The sequence below is a fragment of the Prionailurus viverrinus genome, chromosome E1 (genome assembly GCF_022837055.1).
Source record: "Prionailurus viverrinus isolate Anna chromosome E1, UM_Priviv_1.0, whole genome shotgun sequence".
NCBI classification, from domain to species: domain Eukaryota; kingdom Metazoa; phylum Chordata; class Mammalia; order Carnivora; family Felidae; genus Prionailurus; species Prionailurus viverrinus.
Window position 1 is genome coordinate 22,220,724 of NC_062574.1, and position 12,098 is coordinate 22,232,821.

Sequence of the window (12,098 nt, forward strand, 5' to 3'; positions counted from 1 at the left end):
TTATTTGAAGTCAAACGTGATATAAAATTTTGATATAATGCATTGCAAAGTAAAACGAAATTGTGTGTGTGTGTGTGTGTGTGTGTGTGTGTACTTGCGTGTTCTAATGATCTACTCTTGGGTTCCCTCCCCTACCCACTGGCCCAGGTATTAAAGGAAATAACTGAGCCTGGCCGCCCAAGCTCAGTCTTCTGATGGACCAATCACAGAGCTGGGGGTGTGACTCGGCTGATGAATGGCCAGGGAAAAGGCTACTCAGGATTCGCTCATTTGCATGCCTGCGCTGATTGGCTGAACCACTGCCCCCTGTGGAGGAAAGCAAGTTCCCAGTCCAGGCAGAGGGAATCCAGGAGTCAATCCCCGCCCCCCCACTCCCCCCAGGCATTCAGCTTACTCTGAGAACCATGAAGGATGGTCCCTTACCTATCTGAGCTTCTTAGCCTGATTGTGGTAAGGGCAGAATTTAAGATGGGTGGGAAGGAAGAAAATAAGATGGTGTCCCCAAATCACCTTCTGCTGCCCCCTTTCCATCTCTGACTCAGCCTCCTGCCCCACACACTCATTCCTCTGTCCTTGTCTGCCAAGGTGACCGCCTTTTTGGAACTGTACCTGGCAGCCCACCCCTCCCCCAAACCCTTCCCCAAGTAACCCTAGTTACAAGGTAACGACGGGGCGTTGAGAAAGGACAAGGGAACTATGTGGAGGAGCAAGCTACCCGCAAGTTGTAGAACAGAGTCTCTCTAGCTGGGAAGAGAATGGGCAGCACCCAGAAGGGATAAAAGACAACTGCCCCCACTCAAGGGCCAGGACACCTGGGCTCTTAACTAGTTCTGGACCTCTGGTCAATTACTTCACCCCGGAGGCCCTTATAAGATGGGGAATCACCTCTTCTCAGACTTCCCCCAAAGCTGGTCGAACAAGACAACACCCATGAAGGGCTGGAATCTCCGTGGCTCCAAACGGACAGAATCGCATCCGATGGGTAAATTTACAGGCAGTCAGGCTTTCCCTCGGTGTGTAGAAGAACCTTTCTATATTCAAAGTGTCCAGTAATGGAAACGGTTAAGATAGTGATTGAGCACAATTCAAGCATCCAAGCAGTTTGGATGACCATCTGTTGTAGAGTATAATTTCTGGACACTTTGATGCACTGGATGAGAATTTTGGCATAATCTGCTGGCTGCCTCCAACTCTTTATGATTCTATGACTCATTCATTTAGCAAATGTTTATTGGCTACCCGCTAGACCCAGCTCTGTGGCTCGTGTGCTGTGTGACTACCACTTTCCTCTCTAGAGTCCATTTCCCATACATAAAGTGAGGGCGTTGGTCCAGTGGACCTCTAAGGTCTGAGAGCCAGCTCTGATAGGCTGCCTTGTTCTAAATGGAATCACAAGGAACTGCAATAGCCCGCCTGCGCCCCCCTCCCCATCCCCTAAGGCTCCTCTTTCTCCCACTTTTTCCTGCATTACCCATAACTTAGCAGAGTCGGGACAGAATGAACTTCTCCTGGCCCGGGATGCTGTGTGAAACAGATGGCCCTGTTGCCATGGAGACCAGGGGGCTACTTGTCCTGCGGGGCTGGGACTGGGTGGGGGGCTAAGTCAGGCACGGGTGATTTACTCCTGCAATAGCCCAGCCTGGAATCTACATGAATGTTAAAAAGGAGTGGCTCTAGGCAATCACTCAGCCAGACAGATCAGAAACCACTCAAGATGAAAGACCCAGAACATCTCTTCCCAGGGTGCCAGCTACTTCCTGGCTCCCCACCCCCACTGTATAATCTTAGGCCAGTCAACCCCTCTCTGGCACAGGAGATTTGACCCCGAATCTAGAGGAACACACAGTCTGTTGTGAAGAGGGGAGATACAGGCAGTTCTGGAAGGGACATTCTGCGGACTCAGGAAGACTGACTTCCTGGGCTTGTTGGAAAAAGGAGTTCTCTGGCAATCAGCACTGTGCAACCACGGATGGGCTGCCCCAGGAGGCAGTGAGCTCCCCACCCCTGGGAGCATTCAGACTGGGCTGGGAAGATCCTCGGTCCGAGATTACCAGAACAACTTCCCCCATCAAGTAAGGAGATTCTAAAGGCAGCTCTTCCAATTCTGAGATCTTGTGATAGCAGAGGCAGCGAGATGTGATGGTTCTGAACATGCACTTTGGAGTCAGACAGACCTGGGCTCAGGTCCCAGCTCTGCATCCAACTTGCTGTGTGACCTTGAGCAAGTTAATTTTCTCTGAACATCTATTTCCTCACCTGTGAAAGGTGAGTCATAATACCAGCCTTACAGGATTTTTTGGGAAAGGATTAAAGCGAAACACAGCATCTGAAGTGCTTAGTATAATATCTTGCACATGTTAAGTACCCAGTAAGTGGCAGGTATCATTATTAGTTTATAATGAGTAAACCTACACAGGAATGGAAAGTTCCCCAGCTGTTTGGATTGGACGCCTGGCTCCTCATCTGCCATTCACTGTGTGAGCGTAGGCAGATTCCTTTTTTTTTTTTTTTTTTGTATAGTTGACACACAATGTTACATTAGTTTCAAATGTACGACATAGTGATTCAACATCTCTGTAGGACATTGTGATTCAACGTCACTATACATTAAGTGGTGCTCACTACACATGTAGCTACATGGAGAGAATTTCCTTACAAAAAAAAAAAAAATCTCTGAGGGCGCCTGGGGTGGCTCAGTCAGTTGAGTGCCTGACTTCGGCTCAGGTCACGATCTCGAGGTTCGTGAGTTGTGAGTTCCCCACATCGGGCTCACTGCTGTCAGCACAGAGCCTGCCTTGCAAGGATCCTCTGTCGCCCCCTCTATCTACCCCTCCCCCACTTGTGGCCTCTCAAAAATACACATTAAAAAATAAATAAATAAATAATCTCTGCGCCTCAGTTTCTTCGTCTGTAAAATGAGGCTAATAATAGCTCTTACCTCATGGGCATATTGTGAGGGTTGAATTCTATAATCCATGTAAAGTGTTTGGAACAGAACCTAGCACAAAGCAAGCGTCCAGTAGCCGTGTGCTAACGTCACTGTCACTGTCATGACCATCACCAGCCTCAGCCTCAGCTCTAGCTTACCTCCCCAGTGACTGGTTCTTGTTCGGACTTATCCAAGATCAAAGTGGGATTTTTTTGTTGTTGTTGGGGATTTTATTTGTTGTTGTTGTTGTTGTTGGGAGGGAGAAAACATTTAAATTCTACTGTTAGCAAGTTTCAATTACACAACACAGTGTTATCAACTGTAGTCACCATGTTATACATTAAATCCTCAGACCTTATGGATCTTATAACTTCTACCAGCCTCTTTCTATTTCTGCACCCCCCCCCAGTCTCTGCCAACCACCTTTTTCCCCTTTATTTCTAGGAGTTTGACTTTTTATTTTAGATTCCACACATGAATGAGAGCATACAGTATTTGGACTTACTTCACTTAGCATAGTGTCGAGGTGAGGTGATGGATGTGTTACTTAACTTGATGGGGGAAATCCCTTCACAATGAATATGTATATCAAGTCATTACGCGCACACTTTAAATATCTTACAATTTTGTCATTTACACATCAATAAAGCTGGGGTGGTGGGGAAAGACAAGACAAAACAAATGCTCGCAAGGATGTGTAGAAAAAAGAACCTTTGTACACTGTTGGTGGGAATATGAATCGGTGCGGCCATTATGGAAACCAGTAGGGAGGTTTCTCACAAAATTAAGAGTAAGGCCACCCTACGATCCAGCAATCCCACTTGTGGGTATATAGCCAAATAAAATGAAGTCAGAATCTTGAAGAGATATTTGTACTCCCACGGTCACTGAAGCATTATTCACAGTAAGCCAAGACATGGAAACGACGTAAGTGTCCACCAATGGGTGAATGGATAAAGGAGATGTAGTATACGTACACAATGGAACATTACTCAGCCATAAAAAAGAAGGAAATCTTGTGGCAACATGGATGGCATTTGAGGACATTATCCTGAGTTAAATGAGTCAGAGAAAGACAGACTATGATATCACTTACGTGTGGAATTTTTAAAAGCCAAAATTTGTACAAACAGATTGTGGAATGATGATTGCCAGGGGCTGGGAGGTGGGAAAATGGGGACATGCCAGTCAAGGGCACAAACTTCCCGTTACAAGGAGACTAAGTTCTGGGGACATAATGTACAACATGGTGACTATAATTAATGATACTGTAATGATACTGTACTGTACTGTACTGTACTTGAAAGTTGCAAAAAGGGTAGATCTTTTTTTTTTTTTTGATGTTCATTTATTTCGTTTTAAGAGAAAGAGCAGGAGCGTAAGTGGGAGAGGGGCAGAGAGAGAGAGAAAGAGAGAATGTAAGCAGACTCCGTGCTGTCAGCACAGAGCCCGACTGAGGGCTCGATCCCACGAACCATGAGATTATGATCTGAGCCAAAACCAAGAGTCGGACACTTAACTAACCGAGCCACTCAGGTGCCCCAAGAGTGGATCTTAAATGTTCTCACCATGAAAAGGAAATAACTATGTGAGGTTATCCAGGCGTTTACTAACTCTACTGTGGTGATCTCTTCGGAATATATACATGTATCAAATCTTCACATTATACACCTTAAACGTGCACAATATTCTATGTTGATTAAATCTCAGTAAAGCTGGGGGTGGGGGGACAAAGATCAAAGGAGTGAATGAGCCAGACATGAGGTGAATGGGAAACCCACATCAACAAGAAGCATTTGTGAGAACCTGCGGTATTTGCTGCCCTAGGCTAGCTGGAAGGATGCAGAGGACCTGCCCTTGAAGAGCTTACACTGAGTTTAGATAACCAGCACCTTCAGGAAGAAACGATCAAAGGGTCATTCATGGTATCCCAGATGGTAAAACCAGTCATGCTTCCTGGAAGAAGTGAGAGTTGCATGAGGCTGGAAGGAGGGGCAGGAATCTGGCAAGTATCCAGACATGGGGGTGGGGGCTGGGATGGAAGCATTCTGGAAAGGGGGCCAGTGAAGGCAAAGACCCAGGGTGGCAGCACATGGCCTTTCTGGAAGACAGTGAAGGATACACAAGGATAGGCCCCAGAGTTTCTCTACATTCTCTACGGGGCCTTTTTATTTAATTTACTGTGTGTGTGTGTGAGGTCTCAACCTAGAAGTGGTAATGGAATGGGCTAGAAATGTCCAGAAGCAACTCACCTGGGCCCTGGTGAGCTTCCCACGGACATCTCCCCTTTCCAAACCAACATTATGACTGGATTGGCCCTTGTGGTTCTTGTTACGATTTCAACAACCACCCTTCAGCAACAATTGTCAGGAAACTTTTAAAAAATAAAGGTTTATTACTTACAAGACCTGGAAATTACACAGCACACCTGGGGCCACACAGCGAGGTCACCGGTGGAGACAGAGCCCATCTGGATGGGGCTTCTGTTTTTATTGGGGTCAAGGTTGGAGGCTACGGGTGTCTCAGGCTCACTCTTTATTGGTAAATTTAAAATATAAAGGTGGGGGCACCTGGGTGGCTCAGTCGGTCAAGCGTCTAACTTCAGCTCAGGTCATGATCTCGCCGTTAGTAAGTTGGAGCCCCATATCAGGCTTGCTGCTGTCTACCTGTCAGCACAGAGGCTGCTTTGGATCTTCTGTCCCCCTCTCTGCCCCCATCCATGCTTGCACTCTCTCAAAATTAAATTAACATTAAAACAATAATAATAAAATAAATAAATATGGGGCACCTGGGTGGCTCAGTCAGTTAGATGTCCGACTTTGACTCAGGTCATGACCTAATGGTTTGTGAGTTCAAGCCCTGCGTCAGGCTCTGTGCTGACAGCCCGGAGCCTGGAGCCTGCTTCAGATTCTGTGTCTCCCTCTCTCCCTGCCCCTCCCCGCTCGCACTCTCTCACTCTCTCAAAATTAGATAAAACATTTAAAAAATTTTTAAACTAAATCAATAAAATATACAGTGGGAATTTAAAGCACAGGGAAGGGGGGTGCTTGGGTGGCTCAATTAAGTGTCCAACTTTGGCTCAGGTCGTGATCTCTGGTTTGTGCATTCAAGCCCCTCGTCGGGCTCTGTGCTGACAGCTCAGAGCCTGGACCCTGCTTCAGAATCTGTGTCTCCCTCTCTCTCTCTCTGCCCACCCCCCACTCATGCTCTGTCTTTCTCTCAAAAATAAATAAACATTAAAAATTAAGAAAAAAAAGCACAAGAAAGAGAAAAGACAAGTGGCTCAAATGGTGAGTTATCAAAATGAGCTAGGATCTCTAAAACAAAGGAGCCTCAGCTAGAGGAAGTGGCCTGGGTCTTTACCCAGTCTGTGGCCAGCTAAGTGTTTATTCCAGATAGTGAGGTCACAGTCTTTGGAGTAGATCTCTTGGCAATCAAAGCATAAGCCAGCCCTTGCGACACAAAAAAAGAAAAACTCTCAGGGCTTACGCTCTAGGCATCTTTGCCTGAAGATGAGGAAGAAGAGAATTGGGAAACAAGATTCCAGCTTCCCCGGGGAAGGCAGAGACCCAGGTCCGTTTCCTCCTAGTACTTGAGTGACCTTGAGCAAGTTACGGTTCTAAAGCCTCAGTTTTCCTATCCTTACCAGGACACTAATACGCGCCCCTAAAAAGTAACGCTAAGCTAACATTTATGCAGCACTCATAAAGCAGTGGTACTCAATCAATGTAGCTATGGTTTGTCCTGGGAGTGGTAAAGAACAAGGGAAGCTTTTTCCTGATATCTATCTATCATCTATCTATCTATCTATCTATCATGTATCTATCATCTTTCCTGATAGATAGATATATTCTTTTAAATTCCAGTACAGTCAACACACAGTGTTATATTAGTTTCAGGTGTACAATAGAGTGATTCAACAATTTCATACACTACTCAGCACTCATCACAATAAGTGTGCTCTTAATCCCGTCCACCCGTTTTACCCATTGCCCCCCCGCCCCACCCCCACTCTGGTAACCATCAATTTTTTCTCTGTAGTTGAGAGGCTGTTTTTGGGTTTGTCTCCTTTTTTCTTTGTTCATTTGTTTTGTTTCTTAAATTCCACATATGAGTGAAATCATCTGGTACTTGTCTTTCTGTGACTGACTTGTTTTACTTAGTGTTATACCTTCTAGATCTGTCCATGTTGTTGCAAATGGCAAGATTTCATTCTTTTTTTACAGCTGAGAAATATTCCATTGTGTGTGTGTGTGTGTGTGTGTGTCCATTCATCTACCAGTGGGCATTTGGGCTGCTTCCATAATTTGACTATTGTAAATAATGCTTCAATAAACAGGGGTGCACATATCCTTTCAAACTGGTGTTTTCATATCCTTCAGTTAAAAACCCAGTAGTGGAATTACTGGGTCATATGGTAATACTATTTTTAATTTTTTGAGGAACCTCCATACTGTTTTCCACAGCGGCTGCACCAGTTTGCATTCCCACCAGCCATGCACGAGGGTTCCTTTTTCTCCACATCCTCACCAACACTTGTTGTTTCTTGTGTTTTTTAGTTTAGCCATTCTGACAGGTGTGAGGTGGTATCCCACTGTGGTTTTGATTTGTATTTCCCTGATGCCAAGTGATGTTGAGCATCTTTTCATGTGTCTATTGGCCACCTCTAATGTCTTCTTTGGAGAAACGTCTGTCCATGTCTTCTGTCCATTTTTATTGACTTCTTTGTTTTTTTTTTTTCAGTGTTGAGAGTTAGAAGTTCTGTAGATATTCTGAATACTAACACTTTATCAGATATGTCATTTGCAAATATCTTCTCCCATTCAGTAGGTTGTCTTTTTGTTTTGTTGATGGTTTCCTTTGCTGTGCAGAAGCTTTTTATTTTGATGTAGTCCCATTTTTCCTGCTATGTTTTAATGAAATTAATCATTGCACGGTAGGAAGGATGGATTGGAGTGGGGCAAGGGGAAAGGCCAAGAGATAGATTTAGAGATGTATCATTCAGGAGTAATGTAAATTCTGCTTCAAAATTTAGTGGAGACAACAGAGACTGAAAGGAAGAAAAAGAAAAGGACCCAGCGGAGCAGATGTTGGTAAATAATGGAGAAGAGCAAGGACTCACAGGTGACTTCACACTTTTAGGAAAGGGAGGAGAACCGAGAGAACAGGAGAAGAAGGGATTGATGGAGAAAAGGGTGAGTGGTTCCACATGGAAACCCTGATCTTCACAAAATGGTTCTATATTCAGTCAACAAACATATGTTGAGCCTAAATGGTGTCAGGCACTAAGAATATAAATATGAACAGACATGGTTCCTGCCCCCCAGGGACTTTATGGTATCAGTAGGGGAAGCAAAGACATCAACCAATGCATGCAGTGAAGTATAACAGATGCTTTTATCCACAATGTCAGTCCAATTAGACCGCAGAACAAGGAGGTGATTGATTTCACTAGATTTCAAGGAGGAAGTTACTCAAGAACTGTGTAAATGTTCTCCAGGAAGACTTTGAGGGAAAACATACTCCATATGGAGGGACAGCATGAGAAAAATACCAGTGAGTGAAACATGACATATTCTAGACTTATAAGTTGGTCTGATACTTGGGACTATCAGATCCAGAGCTGAGGCTAGAGATGCCTAAAGATACCATGGCATGGACAGTAGTGTGGGCCATAATACAGAAAGAGGGAAGGATCAAGACGAATGTTGTGTTGGAGGTGTTGGAACCCTAATGGGAGTTCAGGACCCATGGGTTTGATGTCAGAGGAGAGCTCAAATGGGAAGAATCAAGGACAATTCTTCCTTTAAGGTAGGAGGGAAGGAAGAAAGAGAAGGTAGAGGCATGTTGAAATAGGGAGGGGGAACTGACTGGCCTAGGAGGTCCACCCTTGACCTTCCAGAAAAGTCAGAGGCAAGAGCATTAGTTCAAACACGTTCCTTGAAAAATGAAAGTTACTAAAAATGACAGGAGATAAAATAGAAAAATCTAAATAGCCTTATATCTATTAAATAAAGTTAATTTGTTATCAAAAACTTGCCCACAAGGAAAACTCCATAATGATGGTTTCACTATGAATTTGATCAAAGATTTAAGAAAGAAATAATATCAACCCTCTATAAACTCAGAAAATAGAGGAAGATGAACATGCCTAACTTGGCATTTTACAATGCCAGATTAACCCTGATACTAAATCCTGACAAAAACATTACAAAAAAGAAGAAAAGACAAACCAATATCCCTCATGAACATAGATCCTTAACAAATTGTTAGCAAATAAAACCAGCAAGACACAAAAATATACATCATGACCAAAGAGGTTTATCCTAGGAATGCAAGATTATTTGAACACTCAAACTCATTAATGTAATTCACTACATGAACAGAATAAAGAAGAAAAAACATGACTGTTTTTATAAATTCCAACACCTGTTCATCGTTTTTTTTTAATCTGAGCAAATTAGGAAAAGAAGGAATTTCTTTAACCTGATAAAGTTATGAAAAGCCTACAGCTAACGTCATATTTAGTATGATTTTTAATACACATTCTCCCTAAGATTTGGAACAAAACAAGGATGTCCAGTCTCACTACATTTATTTAATATTTTGTTGGAGGTTTTGGCCAGGAGCCAAATTGCTTAATTAGGCAAAATAAAGGAATAAAAGGCACAGAGATCAGAAAGAAAGAACTAAAACTTTATGCACAGATGACATGACTTTTTATGTAAAAAATCCTAAGTAACCTACAAAATAGCAACTAGAACAAGTAAATGAACATCGCAAAGTCAAAAGATAAAAGAACACTCACAAATCAACTACATTCCCATATACTAGCAGAAAACCATTGGAAAAAGAAATTTAAAAAAAACCTCATTTACAATAAGGCCAAAAAACATAAAAAATACTTAGGAATGGATTTAACAAAAGATGTACAAGAACTATACCCTGGAGACGGCTTAAAAGACACTGAGATAAGTTAAGGAAGACATTTTTGTTTTTGTAGGCAAAGACTCAATATTGTTCAAATGTCAATTCTTTCCAATTTTATCTACAGATACAACACAATCCCAATCCCAGTTTCCAGCAGGCTTTGTTTTTGTTTGTTTGTTTTTGTTTATTTGTTTGTTCTAAGTAAGCTTCACACTCAGCCCAGGGCCCAATGTAGGGCTTGAATTCACAGCCCCTGAGATCAAGAGTCAATGTTCAAGTGACTGAGCCACCCAGACACCCCCAGCAGACTTTATTTGTAGAAAATGATGGGCTTATTCTAAAATTTATGTGGAAATGCAAAGGACCTAGAATATCCAAGACAATCTTGACAAAGGAAAACAAAGTTAGAAAACTTAACATTACCTAATTTCAAGGCTTGCAACAAGGCTGGTATGCTATCTTCAAAACAGTATGGAAGTATAAAGAGATATATATAGTTCAATGGAACAGAATAGAGAGCCCAGAAACAATGAGGAACCAAGCAATCCTATGAATAAAGCAATCTTTTAACAGGTATGGCTGGAAAAACTGGCTCTCAATATGGAGAAACATGAACACTCATTCTTATCTAGCAAATACACAAAATTTAATTTGAGATGAATTATAGATCTGAATCTAAAAGCTAAAATTATCAAGTTTCTAGAATAAAACTTAAGAGAATATCTTCATGATCTGCAGATGGGCAAAGGTTTCTTAGGTAGGAGGCAAACAATAGAAGAAAAAATAATTGTCATCCAGATTTTATAAAAATTAAAAACTTCTGCCCATCAAAACTACAGTTAAGAAAATAATGGTGTGCAATGGCTGCAAACAGTGGCTTCCTCAGTAATATATGCAGTCTGTTGCTTGTATGGGTTGTCCTAAGGGACCTTAGAGACCACACTTTCCAGTGAACATGCATGTCTGAACTCATGCTCTCCCCAGTCTAGGCTCCAGACAGTATTCAGAGTGTCTTTGGAAAGTCCCAGGGCACAGTGGTCATAGTCCACATTGGCCAAGTTGTCATGTCCTTCCACGCCAAGTTGCAGAACAAGAAGCATGTGATTGAAGCCCTCCATAGTGCCAAGTTCAAGTTCCCTGGTGGCCAGGTGGCCCACATCTCCAAGAAGTGGGGCTTTGCCAAGTTTAATACAGATGAATTTGAAGACATGATGGCTGAAAAACAGTTTATCCTGGATGGCTGTGGGGTCAGATACATCCCTAATTGAGGTTCCCCAGGGCAAATGGTGAGCTCTGCTCTCCTGAGAGCTTCTGCACTGCCCCTCCTTAGGCCTACCAATAAATCCTACTTACTACCCAAGAAAGAAAATGATGACAAGTCACAGACTACGAGGAAATATTTGTAAAACATTTCCATTAAAGGAATTGTATCAAATATATACAAGGAACTAAAACACAAGAAAAGCACAAACAACCTGATAAAGAGAAGGGCAAGAGAATTGAACAGACATTTCAAAATAAGGTGGATGAACTAAATGTATGCCTACCTTATGACCCAGTAACTCCACTTCTAGGTATTCACCTAAAAGAGAAGAAAACATACATCCACAAAAATACTTGTACAAGAACATCCCTAGCAGTTTCATTCACGGTAGCCCCTAACTGGAAACAACTCCATGTAATGGGAAAAATGGATAAACAAATTCTAACCATTAATGGGTGATACAAAAGGAACACAGCACTAACACATGCAACAAAATGGATGGATCCCCAAAACATGATGATACTAGTCGGTTCCATTCACATGAAATTCTAAAAAGGTCTCTCTAAAAATGAAAACCGATTGCTTCTGTGAGATGAGAACAGTGATTGACTGGAAATGGGCATGAACAGACTTCCTACATGATAGAAATGTTCCATATCTTGATAGGGATTTGGGTTACACATGTGTAAGCATTTGTCAAATCTCCTGGAAGAATATACTTATACTCTGTGCATTTTATCATTTCACTGATACAAATTTAACACCCCAACACACACACACACACACACACATACACACACACCACAAGCAAATATTGAATTCTGCTTAATGATGTGCATGCTGAAGTATTTGAAGTGAGGTATACTGATGATCTACATCTTATTTAAAAATATACCAAAAATAAGATGTATTGAAGGATAGATAAATGGATAGATGTTTGAAGAAGGAGATAGAGCAAAATGTTCACATTTGAAG

At 42.4% G+C, this 12,098-nt stretch overlaps 1 pseudogene; it reads left to right on the plus strand.

Moving 5' to 3' along the window:
- The first annotated feature begins 10,692 nt into the window (after positions 1-10,692).
- On the plus strand, positions 10,693-10,801 carry LOC125152234 (uncharacterized; annotated as a pseudogene).
- Positions 10,802-12,098: the final 1,297 nt, after the last annotated feature.